The sequence below is a fragment of the Capsicum annuum genome, chromosome 10 (assembly GCF_002878395.1).
Source record: "Capsicum annuum cultivar UCD-10X-F1 chromosome 10, UCD10Xv1.1, whole genome shotgun sequence".
Classification (NCBI taxonomy): Eukaryota; Viridiplantae; Streptophyta; class Magnoliopsida; order Solanales; family Solanaceae; genus Capsicum; species Capsicum annuum.
The window spans coordinates 174,309,474-174,329,014 of NC_061120.1; the positions used below are offsets into that span (position 1 = coordinate 174,309,474).

The following is a 19,541-nucleotide window of genomic DNA, read 5'->3' on the forward strand; positions in this document are numbered from 1 at the left end:
TTGTCTCTATTTGGCTGCTGAAAACTCTTTTTTTGTGATGGTGAATAAGACCTAAAAATATTAATATATATACCCCATAGTAATGGGCCTATGGTCAAAAGTGGATTGGTGCAAATTGGACTTCATTTATCCACATAGAAAGGAAAAAGACCCAATAACCCAACAAGAAACTTACTAGATTTTTCTCCCACACTTGTCTTGTCCTGATTCAAAAAATTGACAGTACTCCTAGTAGTTTTGAATAGTTTAGACCAATAAGTATTTCTAACTTTACCAACAAGATTGTTTCCAAATTATTTCCTTAAGGCTAAAACCTTTATTGAAAAAACTTGTTTCTTCAAATCAAAGTGGTTTTGTTAAAGAAATATTTATCACCGAAAATATTTTACTAGCTCAAGAAATAATTCAAAATATTTCTAAGACTAACAAGGGTGTACATGTAGAGATTGAACTAGACATGTCTAAGGCATATGATAGAATGTTATGCCATTTTGTTACTAAAGTCTTATCTAAATTTGGGTTCTAAGATACTTTTACTAAATTGATTTTCAATTTGATCTATGAAAATTAATACTCTATGATTATTAGTGGTGCTAGGTATAATTTCTTTTCTTCTTCACAAGGTTTAAAATAGGGGATCCTCTTTCCCCCTCCCTTTTTATTCTTGCTGCAGAAGTATTAACTAGATCACTGAATGATATCAACCATAGTAACTTTATTCCTTTTACTATGCCTCCTAAGTGCCAAGTTATCAATCACTTAGCTTATGCAGATGATATTGTGATTTTTAGTAGTGATAAATCCTCGTCTATTAAACTTATCATGAATCATATATGAAATTATGAGAATAGTTATGGACAATTGGTTAATAGAAAGAAAAGTTTTTTCTTCCCTTCTCCTAAGACTTCCGTTCACAAAATTAATAGAATTAGAAGATGCTTTGATTTTATGGATAAAAGTTTTCCTTTTATTTATATTGGATGTCCTTTGTATATTGGTAGGATTGAATACTTTGATTCCATGGTGTGTAAGGTAGTGAAAAGGCTTAGTGGTTGGCATAGTAAATTACTTTCATATGGTGGGAAAGTTGTGTTGATCAAAAGTGTCCTGCAATCTCTACATGTTTATACTCTTTTTGCTATGACTCCTCCTAAAGGTACTTCTAAATTAATTGAGCAACACTTTGCTAACTTCTTTTAGGGCAGTGGACAGGATCAAAAGAAGTATCATTGTAGCTCATAGGAGAATCTTTGTGCTCCTTGTGATGAAGGAGGTATTAGTATTAGGAGCATGAAGGACTTCAGTAATACTTTGGCTATGAAAAGATGGTGGAGACTCAAAACATCTAATTCGTTGTGGGCTAACTTTTTCAAGAATAAATATAGCATTAGATCTCATGTAGTTGGTAAAAAATAGGCCTCAGGAGACTCTCATGCTTGGAAACATATGCTACAGGTGAGATAAAAAGATTAAAGCCATATGATCTAGCAGGTAAATTCAGGTACTACTTCCTTTTGTTAAGATAATTAGATCGGCTTCATTAGACCAACAAGCTCTAGATTTAGCTAAGAGCTCCAAACTCTTAGTTAAGAAATTTATCAATTAGGTTAGTTGGAATATGTACAAACTTAGAAGAACTTTGTCTAACTATTTATGTGATGTTATTTACAAGATTGAGATTGGCAATCCTGAGAAAAAGGATAAACTTTTTTGGGATTTAACTGAGACTGGTAAATACTCTAACAAGACTTCATGAAACCTAGTAAGAGTGAATAAAACTGAAAAACCTCTTATCAACAAGGTATGAAACTCTTTTATTCATTTTAAGATGTCCTTTCTTACATGAGGATCTGAAAAGGTAAACTACCTTTTGAGGATGTTATTTCTAAGTTTGGTAAACAAATGGATTCCAAATATTATTGTTGTTCCACTACTTATGACCAAACAATGAACCATACATTTAGTTTAGGAACAACTGCTAGTAACATCTGGAATCAATTTGATGACCCTTTAGGGGTAAAACATTCTCACCTTCCTATTTAATATGTTATTAACTCTTGGTGGCAGGAAAGAGAAAAGAATGATGTGCACAAATTAATCTTACAAGTCACTTCTATTATTATTTGTTGGGTTGTTTGAAAGGAAACTTGTGCTTGCAGGTTTGGAGGTCAAGAAAATTTTAGTAGATACAAAATGGAACAACAAGTGGGATGGATTATAGAAGCGTCAATCAACAAGATCTTCCCAGGAAGCAAGCTCACCTTTCCATGGAATGATTTTTGCCACAAATTAGAGAAACTTCAACCAATGACTAGAATATCAACATTATGTTGGAGAAATCCAGAACTAGGATACCTCAAACTTAATACAGATGGAAGCTTCAACAATCAAAATGACATAGCAGGTCTTGAAAGGGCAGACATAGATGAACACAGACAACTTGTTATAGCGTTTTCCATATCATCTCAGAGTATAAGCCACAATATAGCATAAGCTGAGGCATCTTGGTATGGAGTTAACTGGTACATACAAAATGGGTACACCAACCTCATTATTGAATTGGACTCCAAGCTCATTATTGAGATGCTTATGAACAAGAAAGAAAATAGCTTCAGACTCAACATGATTATTAAGATGACATCAGATTCTCTTAATAATGCAACTGTCAAGTTCAACCATTGCTATCGGGAAGCTAATCAACTTACAAATTGGTTGGCAAAAATGGTATCGAACTCAGAAGATAGTAATAGATATCTATCTAAACAAGAACTACCCAATGGTGCAAAAGGACCCTTCCTCTTGAATAAGAGACAGGTGCCGTCTATCAGATGAAAAATTGACAAGGCTAATTTGTTTGTTAGTTAGGGTAACTTCATGTATAGAAGTTAAATGAGCAATAAGTAATTTTTTTGCTAATAGCTCCTTCATTTTTTTGATGGATAGTTTCTATCAAAAAAGAAAAACATATGAATTAAATCATAATCCAAAATTTTTAATTTATATTAATCATGCATAAATAAAATTATACAAGAGAGTGGCGATCCATAAATTGACAATATGCTCAAAATAAAAGTTTTCAAGAACATGTGAAGGCTTGACATGGTCAATCAATACTACAAGTATGGTCTTAACTAATTTCATCTGCCTCTCGTTCATTTTTTTAATGTACAAAGGTTATAAATAAATAATTTAGTAAAATAACACCAAGGTTCACAATGTGTCTTGTGGGATACTATTAGTAAATGCATGTTAAATAATAAAATGTGTACCTTTGATAAGCATGCATGGCTCCTTTCATATGATTTATGTCACTACTATCCAAGCTACAAGTTAGTGACCAGTTCCTACAACAACTCTGACCTTCTAGAAACTTAGTATATCTATACAAGAACATTAATGATAGTTCCATCTGCAACTCTAAACTGCCTATATGCTACCTCTAGAGAAGTAGCAACTCCAATTTTATGTGTTACTGGTTAGCAAGAGGCATGTTTTGAAATGCAGATATCATGTTATTTGTCAATAGCATCCAACTGCTTGCCAAATGGCACAACTTTTCCTGTTATAAAGACCAATTATATAGTTGAAAGAAAAATGAAATTAAATCGGCCGCATTTTCTACACATTCAAAATAAAATTAAATATTAAAAAAATCATACTCAACAAATTCAGTCATTCATTGAGGATAAAGCATGAATATTATAGTTACAAGAACTTGAAGGAACTCTTTGAACCTGCCGAAATTCATACATTCGAAGCTTAGAAATATTTGCAACCATTTTTACAGGATAACTTTCCAAATAAGAAAAAAAATCTTTCATGAATCATTCAAGAACCTTATAAGATAATGCTACTACAAAAAAATGATCATGATATGTTCATCATCTACAAGAATTTTGTTTTGTATTATGGGTTTTTTTCCTTCCTATGTGGATAAATAAAGCACAATAAGGATCAACCCACTTTTGTCCATAGGTTTATTACTATGGGGCATATATATCGATCCTTTTAGGCCTTATTTCACCATACACAAAGAGAGTCTTCAGTAGTTGAAAGAGAGAAAATAGAGCAGATTTTCCTCCTAAAATTCCAGCCACTACAATCAACTTCAAATTGCGATTTCTGCTTCGTTTCTTGTCCGATTGAGCTTATTTTTGGAAAGCTTGTTTGTCTCACCTCAATATTTGATTAGGAACTGGCGGATTTGGATTTTATGGACTGTATCTCGTATATTTCATTCCCAAACAGTTGCTACATTCTTGGTATTTTTGCTCTTTTTATTCTCTAGCTTTGGTGCTATCTGGTTGTGTTGTTGCTCATTGTTTGACACTTATTTAATAGACATTTTGGAGAAAAATATTGTAAATCTTGGTTATTATAGAGGAGGTTTTGGTCCCGTGATGTTTTACTCTTCACACCGAAGGGTTTTCCACGTAAATTTGGTGTCCGTGTTTTTTTACTCTTCACACCAAAGGGTTTTCCATGTATATTTGGTGTATTGTCTTGATTTTTTTTATTCTTGTCTTACTATTTTTGTGTGGTTGATATACTTTCTACCTTATTACTATTTTACTTGGGTTTACTTGTCTCTTCTTTGTTCAAATTGAAAGGGAAAGTTTAGACATGAGTATTCTTCTGCTGCTACCCTGTCATACACTTTGATTATGCCTTGCCTCTTTTCCAGCAAAGTGATATCAGAGCATTGGTTATTTTTTATCACCAGTTTGAATTATGAAGACAAATATGAGCAAAATGGTGTGTTTGAATGATAGTAATTATCCCACTTGAAAAGTCAAGATGAAAGATCTTCTGTCTGTCAAGAAAATGCATTTACCTATGTTTGCATCTACTAAAACTCAATCCATGAAAGATGAGGATTGGGAATTTTAGCACTTACAGGTTTGTGGCTATATTAGCCAATGGATTGAAGATAATGTTAGAAACTATATTATGAATGAGACACATGCTAGAAGTTTGTGGGACAAATTCGAAAAACTTTATGCTTTAAAGACTGGAAATAACAAGTTGTTTCTGCTTAACCAATTGATGAATATTAGGACTAAAGAGGAAAACCCTATTTCTGATTATATAAATAATTTTCAGGGTGTCCTTGACTAGTTGTCCAGAATGGGTGTAAAATTTGATAAAGAAATTTAGGGACTTTGTCTTCTTAATACTCTACTAGACTCTTGGGAAACTCTGTTAGCTTCTTTGAATAATTTTGCTCCTGGTGGTGTTGTAACTATGGAATATGCTAAGAGTAGTGTCTTAAATGAAGAGATGAAAAGAAGATCTCAGGCTTTATCTTCTTCATCTTCACACTCTGATGTTTTAGTTACTGAAGAGAAGGAGAGAAAAAAGTCCAAAGGTCCGAATGATAGAGATAAAAGTAGAAGAAAGTCGAAGTCTAAATTCAAGAATGTTACATGTGACTATTACAACAAAAAGTTGCATATCATGAAATATTGTTACAAGCATAAGAGATATATGAGACAATGAAAATTATGTTGCTGTTGTAGCTAATGATGATCTTCTTGTTGCTTGTGGTGAGGATGCCATTAATCTTGTTCATGATGAGTCTAGCTGGTTTATAGATTTTGGTGCTACTTCTCATGTTACGTCAAAGAAGGAATTATTTTCTTCTTATACTCTAGGTAATTTTGGGATATAATGAAAATGGACAATAATGATGACGTTAAAGTACTTGGCATTGACACTGTTTGTTTGGAAAGTAACAATGGTTCCAAACTAGTTCTTAATAATGTCAAGCATGCTCCAGATGTTCGCTTGAATTTGATTTCTATAGGAAACCTTGATGATGAGGGTTATGTTAACACCCTTGGTTCTGGACAATGAAAGCTTACTAGAGGTTTGATAATTATGGCTCGAGGTAACAAATTATCTAACTTATACGTATTTCAGGGCTCTACTTCTAGAGGCTTGATAAACTTAGTGGAGAATGATACTTCATTAGAGTTATGGAACAGAGGGCTTAGTCATATGAGTGAGAAGAAGATTGATAGTTTATCTAAGAAAAATTTGCTTTTTAGAGTGAAACAAGCAAAGTTGAAGAAGTGTGTTCATTGCTTAGATGATAAACAGAAAAGAGTTTCTTTTCAGAATCATCCTCTTTCAAGAAAGCTTAATTTGTTGGAGTTGGTGTATTATGATTAGTATGATCCTTTTAAAGTAAGGTCTCATAGTGGCGCACTTTAATTTATGACTTTTATTGATGATCATTCTCAAAAACCTTGAGTATTTCCTTTGAAGTCCAACGATCAAGTACTTGATGTGTTCAAGGGTTTTCAGGCCTTGGTTGAGAGGCAGACAGGAAAGAAATTGAAATACATCCTCTCAGATAATGGTGGTGAGTATATTGGTCTTTTTGATAGATATTACAGAGAGCAGGGTATTCGGCCTCCAAAAACTCCTCAGTGGAATAATTTAGCAGTGAGGATGAATAAAACTCTAGTTGAGAGGGTTGGATGTATGCTTTCAGATGCTAAGCTACCTGATTCCTTTTGGGTAGAAGCACTTAATACTACTTCTTATGTTATCAATTTATCTCCTATTATTTCTTTCAATGGTGATATCCCTGAAAGTGTTTGGTCTGGTAAGAATATTTCTTATGATCATCTTAAAGTCTTTGGATATAAAGGCTTTGTACATGTTCCTAAGGATGAAAGGCCAAAGTTGGATATTAAAAATAGGCAATGTATCTTTATTGGTTATGGTCAAGATGAATTTGGCTATCATTTCTATGATTCAGTTGAGAAGAAACTTGTTAGAAGCTGTGATATTTTGTTCTTTGAAGACCAAACAATTGAAGATTTTAACAAAGCTGAGAAGATTGATTCTCAGAGTAGTCAAAGTCAAGTTGATGTTGATCCAGTTTCTTTGACTGCTGCTCCTAAATAAAATCTTCATGGTGATGAAAATCAAGTTTATAATGAAGATTATGATCATGATCAGCATGATGTTGTTGATGCTCCAGTGCAAGTTGATATGGTTGATCAGCATTCAATTATTAATGCTCTGGAGAGTTCTCTCAGATGATCTACTAGAGAGACAATACCTCCATCTCATTATTCTCCCCATGAATATGTACTCCCGATTGATTGGGGAGAACCTGAGAGTCTTGATGAGGCCATGGAAAGTGATGAAAAAGAAAAGTGGTTTGATGCTATGGAAGATGAGATTAAATCTTTACATGATAATTACACCTTTGATTTGGTTAAGCTGCCCAAAGACAGAAAAATTTTCAAAAAAACATGTGAATTTTTTAGGTGAAACATGAAGATGGTAATCTAGTTCCACGGTATAAGGCTAGATTAGTTGTGAAGGGATTTAACCAGAAAAAGGGAGTACGTTTTGATGAGATATTTTCTCTAATTGTGAAGATGTCATCCATTCATGTGGTTCTAGACATAGATGTAGGTCTATATTTAGAGGTTGAGCAAATGGATGTTAAAACTGCTTTTCGTCATGGTGACTTAGATGAAAAAATTTATATGGAGCATCCCCAAGATTTTAAAGTCAAAGGAAAAGAGAATTATGTTTGCAAATTGAAAAAGATCTTGTATGATTTGAAACAAGCTCCCAGACAGTGGTACAAGAAGTTTGGTTCCTTTATGAGTCAGCAGGGCTTCAGGAAGACTACTTCAGACCATTGTATTTTTGTGTAAAAATTATCTGATGGGACTTTATTATTATGTTGCTTTATATTGATGACATGTTTGTTATTGGTCATAATGCTTGCAGGATTCAAAAGTTGAAGCAAGGGTTAAGTAAGTCTTTTTCTATAAAAGGCTTAGGACCAACAAGGCAGATTCTTGGCGTGCAGATTATCCATGACAGAAATGCCAAAAAATTGTGGCTATTTTGGCAAGAATTCTATATTTAATGGATGATCTAAACATATTGATGTGAGATACCATTGGATTCAAGATGTGTTGGATTCTAAGTTGCTTGAACTTGAGAGGATTCATACGAATGATAATGATTCCGACATGATGACTAAAACTTTGTCAAGAGGGAAGCTTGAAGATTGTTGCATGATCGTCGGGATGGTGATCTTCTCCACATAGTCGGGAGAGGGAGAATTGATGGGCCTATATTACTATTTTTCAGATAATATGGGCTCAATGTATGCTATTTTTTTGTCTCAATTTATGCGACACAAATAAAATTTAGATAATCAATCATATTTTTAATATATTTTTTAGATATTTTAAACTATTTACTATTGTAATTTATAATATTTTTTATGAAGTTTTCAAATAATATACGTTACTCTCTCTGTCCAAATTTTTGTGGTGTTGATAGTCAATTATATATTTAAAATAATTTAAGTTTTTAATTATTATGATTTATAATAGTTTTCTTCTATTCAAATAATATATGTTACTCTCCTTGTTCAAACTTTTGTGGCATTGATAGTCAATTACATTTTCTAAATAATTTAAGTTTTTAATTATTATGATTTATAATAGTTTTCTTCTATTCAAATAATAGATATTACTCTCCTTGTTCAAACTTTTGTGGCATTGATAGTCAATTACATTTTCTAAATAATTTAAGTGTTTAATTATTGTGATTTATAATATTTTCTCTTCTATTCCAATTTAAGTGGCATAATACTTAGATGACCATAATATTAATTAGGAATGATATAGTAAAATCACGATTGAAGCAGTAAAACAGACATGTTTTAAATGACTCACATAAACTAATTAGAAGTGATATAGCAAGAACTTTAAGTGAGCCTCATATAAGACGTCAAATTAATTTAAAACATCACGAATTAACTTATCATTTTGTATCTATTTTACATTTTTTATTAAATATTAATATTATGTTTTTAATACTTATATAACTTCTAATAATTAATTAGGGGTGATATTTAGTAAATTTACGAATAAAGCAGCTGAAGAGACATTTCATAAATGTGTATTTTTCTTTTTTTATTAAATATTATTAATTTTTAATATATAAATAACTTATAATAATTAATTAAAAATAATATAGTAAAATCACGAAGCAAGCAACTGAAGTAGACAAAATAAGCAGCCATGTTGACAGTCTGTTGCTTTTTTGTCTTAGCCTTTCCATCTTATTCGATAGTAAGATATAGAAAATACAAATAGTAATATAACGAAAAATATTGCTTACTATATTAACCAGTCTCTTATTTTCCGTGAGAAGGAAAAACTAGTTAATGAACAAACCTGTTACCTATCAAATTATGGAAGTACCGTAACATGGACAAAAATTGATGATTTTCTCAGTATTGAAGAATCAGTACACAAGATAAAGTTCTTGAATTTCAATAGTTTATGAGAACACATCACACATCTCAAGTTCAATCACACCCAAAGAGCAATACAATTGCACTAGCACCTAAACTTAACAGTGAGCAGCTGTAGGACAGAAATGAACTTGCACCTGAACTTAACATGTCATTCAAAGAACTAGCTGAATCAACAATCAAAGACACATTAGAAATTGCTTAAAGGTAGACGATTACATCAGACCGTTAATTGGGTCGCTGTATAGCAAGCAAGATATCAAAACTAGGCAAGTATAGTTAAAGCCATACAAAGAAAGGAATTTAACTGGGATAAGAAAAGTTCTACGAAACATTTTGTTTTGGGTGAAATGAAAGGATAGAATGGAAATTTTTATTTAGAAAAGCCTTACCCATGATTAATAGAAGACATATGAGAAAACCTAAGTAAAAATGGGTTAAAACGAGATTTTAATCAAAGAATTTTCTTTTTAGGCCTTTCGGGTAAAAAATTCTCAAATTTCAATTTGAAATCAAGAGTTAAAATAGTTTTAAATGACATAATTAAAGTAAAATAATTGAAATAGTGATTTAGAGCTTACCCAAGCTCGAGAATGGGAAAACCGCCAAAAAATCTCTCAGCCCAAAGCTCAAAGTCTCAAAAATGAAAGAAAAATTGTGAAAAGGGGTTTTAATAACATTACAGCTATGATCGCTATAGCGGTCAAATGACTGCTTAAGCGGTCATCGCTTAAGTGATGGGTTGACTGCTTAGGCGGTCCAACCCCACGTGCGAAGTTGCTAAAGTGGTCCCCTAAAATTTTCAAGTGGCTGTCTTAGTGGTATTTGACAGTCAGTAGGGTTCAGCTAAAGCAGTGCATGAGCGGTTAAAGTGGCTACACTTTAACAATCTTTTGGCTGCTAAAGCGGTTGCACCAGACCTCGGTTGTATCTACAACTTTGCTAAGCTGCAAAGTTGCCGATCAATCCCTCAGGATTCATTCGAAATCTCGTGAAGGCTAACAAAATATACTACTAGACTAAATTTGACGTTCCAGATTCAATGGCGACATTAGATTTTTGAAAAGAGTGCACAAAATTGACTCCCGAGACCTAATTTCACTAATTTTGAACTAAGGATCAAAATGAGATCCAAAAGTCATAAAATCGAGCCAACCATGCTACCAACTCAAAATAGACGTTCTAGATCTGCTGGCGCAGTCTATTTTTCATTCAATACACATAGTAAAAATATTAATCGAAGTTAACTAAGAGGCCTTTCCTACCTCTAAAAACCATAAACTCGCACAAATCATTTTGGATTACATCGAAAATTGTATCAACCATCCCCAATAACTTAAAAATAACATATAGCGATCACGGGAGGGATAAAATGATCAAAACACATAAAAGAGAAAGGTTTGAATCAAGTCATTACAGAGTAGATCATTTATAGTTTCCCTCAATAGTGGAAGAAGGTTGGTAGGTTAGGGTAAATAACTGGAAAACAAAAAATGTTTGGGAGAAACTGAAGAGACTTAAAACACTCTTTAGGCATTAGAAAAATGAAGCTTACAAAGGTATTACTGTTAAGTTGCATGCTTCGAGACAACAACTCAATCATATCCAAAAGAAATTTCAAAATCAGTACAATGATGTTGTGGCATAGGAGATAAAGGATACATTGATACAACTGAAAAGAATGGTCCTTAAGTGAAGAAAGTATTTTGAAATAGACAGACTGAGTAATTGGAGATGCCAATATCAAGTATTTTTCAGAGGTAATCAAAGAGAAGAAGCAAGAAAAAAATTAATGAGCACACCTATTTGGATGGCCAAAATTAATTGATACAAAGGCTACTAAAGATAAAATCTAATAAGTTTATATATCCTTATGGAAACAACTACTCAAGCACTTCCACCAGAAAGGAGACTGTTCAGAATACCTCAATACTCATACTAGCAATAACTGGGCTTATACAAAAAATATCACTGATGAAGAAATCATGGAAAGGTTGCAAGATATAGGTGATGAAAAAGCATCAGATCTAGGTAGATTTAATGCATTATTTTACAAACGATCTTGGACAGTAATTCAAAAGGATATTTGTGCAGTAGTCCATGAATTTTTAATACCACCAATTTTTACTTCATAACTCTCCTGCTAAAGTGCCAAATCCTCAAACAGTAAGAGAATACATATTAATTTCTTATTATACAATACTTTATAAATTGGTATCAAAAATCTTAACAAGAAGAATAAAATGAATTATGCCTTATATCTTCGATGATATACAATTAGGGTTCATTCCAGAAAGGATAATTACAATTGTTGACTATGAGTGTGTTTGGTACGAAGGTTCCGATTTTCTCATATTTGGTTGGCTTAAATGTTTTGAAAAATATTTTCCAAATTAAGTTATTTTCCTCAAATCTTAAGCAAAATAACTTCAACATTTTTCAAAACTCTCTTTCAATATTACGTTTAAATTGAAATGCTCATACAACTCTCAAAATCACCCATCTCTATCCACTGTATCCCCTACCACCCCCACTCTCCATCCAAAACACTCATTTATCTTTTTATAAAATTATTTTAATTTTTTTCTTACCCCAACCCCCGCCCTCTACTAGCTCCCCCTACAAAAAAAATATTTAACTTTTAAAAAAAAAAAATTTAAATTTTTCCTTTACGATCCCCCACCCCGAACCCCCCCTCCTAGCCAAAAGAAAAATTTTAAATTTATTTTTTAAAGAAATTTCAATCTTTTTTCTTACCCCACCCTCACACCCTACCCCTACTAGCCGTTGCTGCCAACCCCCCACCCCCCTCCTCCTCCAACCCCCAACCCCCCAAAGAAAATTATTATTTTAATTTTTTTCAAAAAAAAATCAAAACTTTATCGTACCTTCACCCCTACCACCTATTCTGACCCTTCCCCAACCCCACACACCCCAACCTCCTCCCCCCCAAAAAGTAATTTTTTAATATGTTTTTTTTTTTTAAATTTCAAAATTTTTTTCTTATCCCACACTTCTTAGCCTATTCGTTCTCATTGTTTTTTGTTAAATATATACAAATACTTTTAGAAAATATTTTTCCACTTGCATAACGAACACAAAAATATAAGTAAGAAACAAATTATTTTACTCAAAAATATTTTCCTCCTCCATATTGAACACGCCCTAAAAAAGTATTTTTTGTAGCCAAAAATTAGTTTTATAAAAAGTATTTTCTACTATTTAGCTAAACACTAAAATGTATTTTTTGAAAAATATTTTTTCATTCACCAACCAAATACTAGAAAATATTTTCAAAAAATATTTTTCACTCACCAACCAAACATAAGAAAATAAGAAACCAACTAATTTTTCATGAAAATATTTTCATGAAAAACATTTTCCTTCAGACCAAACACACCCCATATTATAATAGTCCACGAGTTGGTGAAAAGCTAGTTAATGAGCAATATATTCCCTAGAAGCAGGCTGCAAGTATCTCAACAGAAAGCTTATGACTCAATAAAATGGATGTTTATTGAACAACTACTGAATAGGTTTGCGCTTCACACAGTGTAAGACCTTGTTAAATTTATATAATTTTTTCTATAATAATAAAATTTCGATGAGCTATATTTTTAAATGAGAATAAATTATTGAGAAGAAAGATACTTAACGTAAGAACTCCAACTTCTCATTCATACTTAAATAATTTTTCATAAATATTACTCAAGTATTATAAATAATACTATTTATTAGAAATCATAATTGAAGGTAAATCATATACTTAATTTGAGCTTGCCTTACCTAATCTTATTTATTTATTGTTTTATACATATAAGAATATTTGTAGTTATTGCAGTGATTAGTAAACGTTATAAATAATCAAAGATTTTTTTGTGTCACATAAGTCCCTTCATTTGCTATTAATTAGAGAACTTACATAAGTCCTTTCATCTTATACATTTTTATTTAATTGTTTTTCATCCATTTTTATTTTACATTTCTCATTTTTTGCATTTTCCCTACTCCATCCTATTAATTTACCTTATATTAAATTAAATATTAAAAACCTCTTAATTTCCTTCATAATTATTTATACTACTCCACTAAACTGAACAACTAATATTCATTAATGACTAATTTTTTTCATCTTCTTTTCTTTTCTATTGATTTTGCAAATTCATTTTATTCATTCATGTGTCAATAATTATTTTATCCTCCGATTAAATTGAATAATTAATACAAAATTTGAATTGATTGGTAAAGGATGAAAAAAATGATATATCACAAATTAAAATGCACTTTAATACTCATAATTTTATAGTTAATATTTGTTCCGTTACTAAAGTCTCTTCCTCTTTCCTAACACTTATGATAGATATTAAGGGATACATTTAAAATCTTAATTCAAGACTAATAATTTAATTAGGGTGAAAAAAATTTAAACGTGAAATAAATATAAAAAAATAGAGAAAAGGATAAGAAATTTGAGTAGTCATAATTGAGATTATTGTATCATTTACTACAAAGTCAAATAGGCTCAATGTGAGCTGACTCAATTTTAATGCCAAGAATTACATGACTGACTAAGATAAATTGATATTTATTTATGAGGATTTTGTTAATTTATTTAACTAATAATAAATTATTTAGAGAAATAAAAAATATTTAAAAAAAAGCAAAAAAAAATCAATTGCATCTTGGTCAAAGAGAGGTATCACACTGTTTTGTTACATATTTTTATATTATATATAGATAAATTTAAAAGAGAAAACGATGTCTTTCATGATTAAATAAAGGATCGTTAAGTTCATATACTAAACAACCCAAACAATTATGGGAGAAGGGGGAAAGAAAGAAAAACCAATACATAAAAGATGAAAATTAGTTACAGACGAACATAATTTTTAATGGGACTCAAATCACAATATATGACGATAAAAAAATTAAAAAACAAAATTATATTTTAATTTTTATCCAATTAACCTATCATGCCATATAATAAAGCAAGCTTATTTAAGATAGACCAAATTATAACTAAATATATTTGCTGTTTTTAGTTTGAACTATTCACACAAATGAATAATTTAATTAATCATCATCATTAGACATCAAAAGAAAAGAGAGGGTTATTCATAGTGGATTGTGCGTTAAAATGAACATATTCTTAAAAGGAGGGATATTATATCACTCTTCTTTTGCTTTCATCTTGATGAGCTGGTACCAAAATCTAATCATCTCTTGTTGATGAATTCTCTATACAATCATCAAATTTATTTTTTTCATGTTGATGAACTTGTGTTTTTCTATAACGACACAACACGAAATTCTAAAGAATACATATCTATTCTTCATCAAAATGGTGGCCACATTACCATGTCATCTTTTGTATACCATCTCTTTTAATTATTAAACATGTGATTTATGAAAAGAAAAATGAAAGAAAGAAATTAAATCAAAAAAGAAGAAGAAGAGGGAGGAGGAAAAAATAGAAATGTGCATCCAACAACTTCATAATTGTTATTTATTGATTGATTAGGTCATAAAGAAGGGAGTTGAAGAGACATGTTATTTAAGTAGAGAATGTCAATGGATGGAGGTTTTTTTGTAAACTATGAATATAATTAGATATAATAATTATGATAGGTTTTTTAAAATTATTAAACAAATTGATTAAGTAAAAAGTGAAGGAAAAAATGTCAAAAAAAGACAAAAAATTTAAATATGAATGGAGATCATAGAGAAATTGTACTCTTTTAACTATTAAGTTTAACTATAGATAAAAATAATTATGGAGAAATTATACTTTTGTATTTTGTTGTGGGAAAAAATAAAAAATAAGAAAAATGTCTAAAATAAAAAATTGAAAAAAAATAAATGTCATTTTTGGAATATAAATAATATTTTATAACTCATGATATGTAATTTGATATAATAAATCTGATACACTTGTTAATTATTAAAAAAATTTAGAAGGTGGAAAAAAATCTATATATAATATAAAAGAAGGTGATAGAGGAGGTGATGTGGCACCTCTTTATGACCTCCATTCTTATTTATCTTTTTTCTCATTTTTTTGTCTTTTTCTCATATTTCTTTTAATTATTTAAATTTATATTTGTATCGATAACGATTTACATATTCATTTTTTAGAGATGAGAACCCTTACTTAAGAACAAAGAGTGGGTATAGTATTCTGCTGGAAAAACTTGGGGTAACAATCTCGGTATCAAAATCGATAATATCCGAGAACGGAACCATCGAGTTTGCTAAGAGATTTTGGACTAAGGATATGCAAGTAGACTTATCACCAATTTCTCTTAGGGCATTAACTGCTTGTCGAATGATTGTGGGTCTTTGCAAATTGTCAACAGGGTATTCAAGTTCTATATTGATGCTTCAAAGGTGGGAGGGGCAGGATTCAGAGTTAGATCGAGCTTACATTCTACTCAATCTAAGCGTTGGGATCGATTGAAAGCTACTACTCAAAACTAACACAAGTCACACTTACTATCTTTAGAATATTGGATTGAAAGGAAGGGTTTCACTTTTCGATTGCTTTTTGAGGCCGGTTTGGATGAGCATGGGCAAGTTCAGGATTCACTATCATTTTTCTCTTGGAGCGGCTTACCCCTTGTAACTTAAAGGTCGAAGTCATCGAAGCAAGTCGAAAGGCCAAAGAGTCATCTTTGAAGGCTACTATGCATCCTTATTCATAGTAGAGTGTAAGGTAGGTTTGGGTATAGCAGGACTTGAACCTGTGACCATTAGGTTAAAAGCCCAATTCCCTACTAACTGAGCTATGCACCCAAAAAAAATATAGTAGTAAATAAGAATTGGTACAGAAAATAGGCCAGCCTCTCTTCTCCTTATCATATTAAAGGAACGCGGCACTATATAAGGTTCGTACTACAGAGCAAGCAGAAGAACATGTAAGGTCGCGCATTAGCACTGCTGCAAGAAAAGAGATGCGCTAAGGAGCAATGACTTTGCTCTGCTTCTACGCCCTTACTTCTTACCCCTTATTTTAAACTCAAGGAAATCTTTGATCGATATGAGAAAAATGCGCTCAAACGCCCAACCTATACAAGGGGATTGGGATCAAAAGCCAACCTTACTCAATAAGCACTTTTCTTAGTAAGGTTACTTTTTTCCACTCATTGAAGATTCTATCTACAAAAGAAGGTCAACGGAGGATACTCAAATTGCTCTCACTGATACCAGAGAAGGTGAGGTCGTCTTTCTTTCTAGTCGCCATATGGTTCTCCTTAAAGCCTTAAGGAGAAGGGGGCGGAGAAGTTATCTATGTAATTACGGTCTTTGTTGGCCGTTGTGCCGATCGAGCACTCTCTTTTATTTGTCTAATTCTGTCTTACCAAATAAGACTGACTTCTTACAAACCCGCGAAGGGTTGTGAGGATGGACCAGGTACGAGGAATGAATCTATATCTGTGCATGGAAGTTGCTGGCCGACTGTTGCTCAACTGTTCGAGTACAATGCAGTAATGTTGGTTCCGATTCAACAAAGGTAGAATTCCTGGTTGAAGGTCCAGTATAGTAGGTAGCAGGCATGTTTGTTTTGTCTCCCAAGCAAAAATAATAAATAGGCAATGCACCATCTTTGCTGCTACATACATTTTCCTTAACTTGATAAATTCATTCAATTGAACCCATACTCAAAGGAGGACCACAGGCTCGGGGCTCAATGAAACAGAAAGTTTCAACATGTTTAAAATAGGGTTAACGTAAAAGAAAGAGCCAGGAATTTATTTCTTAATGAATATTCATAGATGAGTCTACTAAAACAGGGACCAACCGCATCGTGGCAATTAGAGGAAACCTCTGATTGTTCACCTCTAATGTGACACATTTTCTCTCAGTTATATGATCAATGGGATCAGTGGGCTAGAGAGCGGGGTTATTCTTCTTCTGGGGAGACAATGTCATCCCTTCTACTGACCAAACCCTCAGTTCGGGGGCCTTCATCAATATATTACAAAGCTTCAGTCTTTGGTGGGTCATCATTACTTGATTTAGAAAGGAGAACACCTGGGCAAGGTAAAACGCAGTGTGCCTGGTGCAAATGGATTTCTTTTTTCATTATATATCAATCAGAATAGAGGGTCCTACCTACGTACATGATTGATAGAATCACTGCGCAGGGGAGGCGGTCAAGTTGATATGGGAGAGGTATGAGTACTGTTCAATCTTGTGGTGTATTCATTTGTTGTGAGTAGGGCCTCTTTCTCGTTGATCAATTCGCCTCTACTCTTTGAAAAGTAGGAATTCCTACGGTGGTTTTGAAAATGAATGCATCTCAGGCCGGATTAACTAACCTAACCACCGTTAAGGAGGTTTTTCCATAGTTGGGTGTCCATTTTAGTGTGATTTTTGAAGTCTAGGCTAAGTTTGGTAATATCCAAAATAAATGAAAAGAGATCGGGGTCAATAGGTGGCAGTTGGCAAGGAACTTGATCCCCCCTTCAATAAAAAGGGGAAAGCCGTAGTCGAACTCAAATTCTGGAAATAAGTCAGGGCCCTTTTACGAAGTCTACCAAATAGAAGATGATAGAGGTCCAATTATCGTTGCCTTGCACAAGAAGGTGCCCTTTCACTTCGAGTTCCTTCCTACATAGCCAAATTGGATGTTACTCATTGACAATGTTACCTACCAAATAAAAGGCCTGCTAGGTGATCAAAATTGCTTAGGTGAGGACTCACTTACTCAACTAATCCTTATTTATTTAATACTTTCTTCTATCTACAATAAATATTTCAAAGGCGACCCACTACGTCGGGCTATAAGATAAGATACAATTTTTGTACTACTTGATTGACTGGTAAGAAAGAGCTTTCATAAGAACTGAAAGACTTTTGTATGTATGGTAACTCTTTGTTTCGCTACTAGTGACAGAAGGAACCTTTCTTAGTGCGCTTTTCAAGTGCGTAGATTCTGCTAGTAGCGGGGCGGCAAGGCCATGTTGTTCATTTGGAAGCCTAATCTAAGGAGGTATGAATAAAGTAAGGGGCCTTTTTAGAAGATAGGGGCGGTTTTCTTGTGGCAGTACTTGTGAATATCTCTCCTTTCTCTTAGCGTGCACAGTTTGATTTCATACCGCCTTAGCCACATTTCTCTTTCTTAGTTTCACGCTGGACTAAGGATAATAAATGAAAGTCAGTCTTTTAATAAATGCATATGAGTAGCTATTTAGTGTATAATTAATTCTTTAATGGTTGCACCGAAAGAACGGTGGAGGTTGGTTGAAGATGATGTTACACGGTGTTCAGAATCAACCTTAAAGTTAATGAATTATAAAGAAGTAAGGAAATAAGACGACTCTTTCTTGAACTACATCATAAACAGATCTTCCCCTCCACACCAATAGTGAGTTTTTATCTATTCCTCTCGTATAACGTCGTAACGCCCTTAATTTTAGGTTTTGAAAAAGACTTTTCATGTCATTTCCATTTAGGTACGATTCGGATCCCTTCGTTGTTCCCTTTTCCTTTCGCACATTTTCCTCAAAATGAGAAAAAAGATGGTACACTTGAATTGTATTATTTAAGTTCTTATTTCTTGCAAAACAAATCCTACTTCTACAATTGGTAGGTCACTGGGTTATTCAAATAAGTTGCATTTTCCGTGGTTTTCCATGTTACAACTTTTGTACCAATTAGGTCGATCAAGAATGGATCGGTTAAATATTTCATTAGGTATCCTGGTCTTAACTCTTCTATGTGGCATTCATTCTCGTTCGGCTCTTGGAATCACATCCAGGAGTGGTTGGAATATCTCACAAAATCCAACCACTTCACCTACTTTATTGTCCCCAACTGTTTCTCATACCCCTATTGAAATAAAATGGTTTTATGTTCTTTCATCGATTGGTTATTTCTCTCCGTTCATATCTCTTTTTCCAATTTTGGTCTCGATTAGTTCCCAAGATTGAATGGCTAATTCTTGTCCAAACCCTTGATTTGATTGTTTTCTAAGAATGTTGAGCCAGGTATGTAAACCATGTATCTGGGAGGAACAACAATAAAAGAAGGGCTTTCGGTTTTGGTCTTGCAGCTATTTTCAATATATATATATATATAAGAATCTCTTTTTTAGAAGAAATATTCTATATATATCCAATTTCTAGTGGTGGTGGAACCAACCAAGATGTATGTCATCTGACCCAACCTTAGACTCTTTCTTCTCGACTATAATGCCCCAAATCTGGTACCCGGAACACTACACGATGCTCAT

General features: G+C 32.6%; 1 pseudogene; it reads left to right on the forward strand.

The window, feature by feature from the left end:
- The first annotated feature begins 16,708 nt into the window (after window positions 1–16,708).
- On the forward strand, window positions 16,709–19,239 carry LOC124887838 (annotated as a pseudogene).
- Window positions 19,240–19,541: the final 302 nt, after the last annotated feature.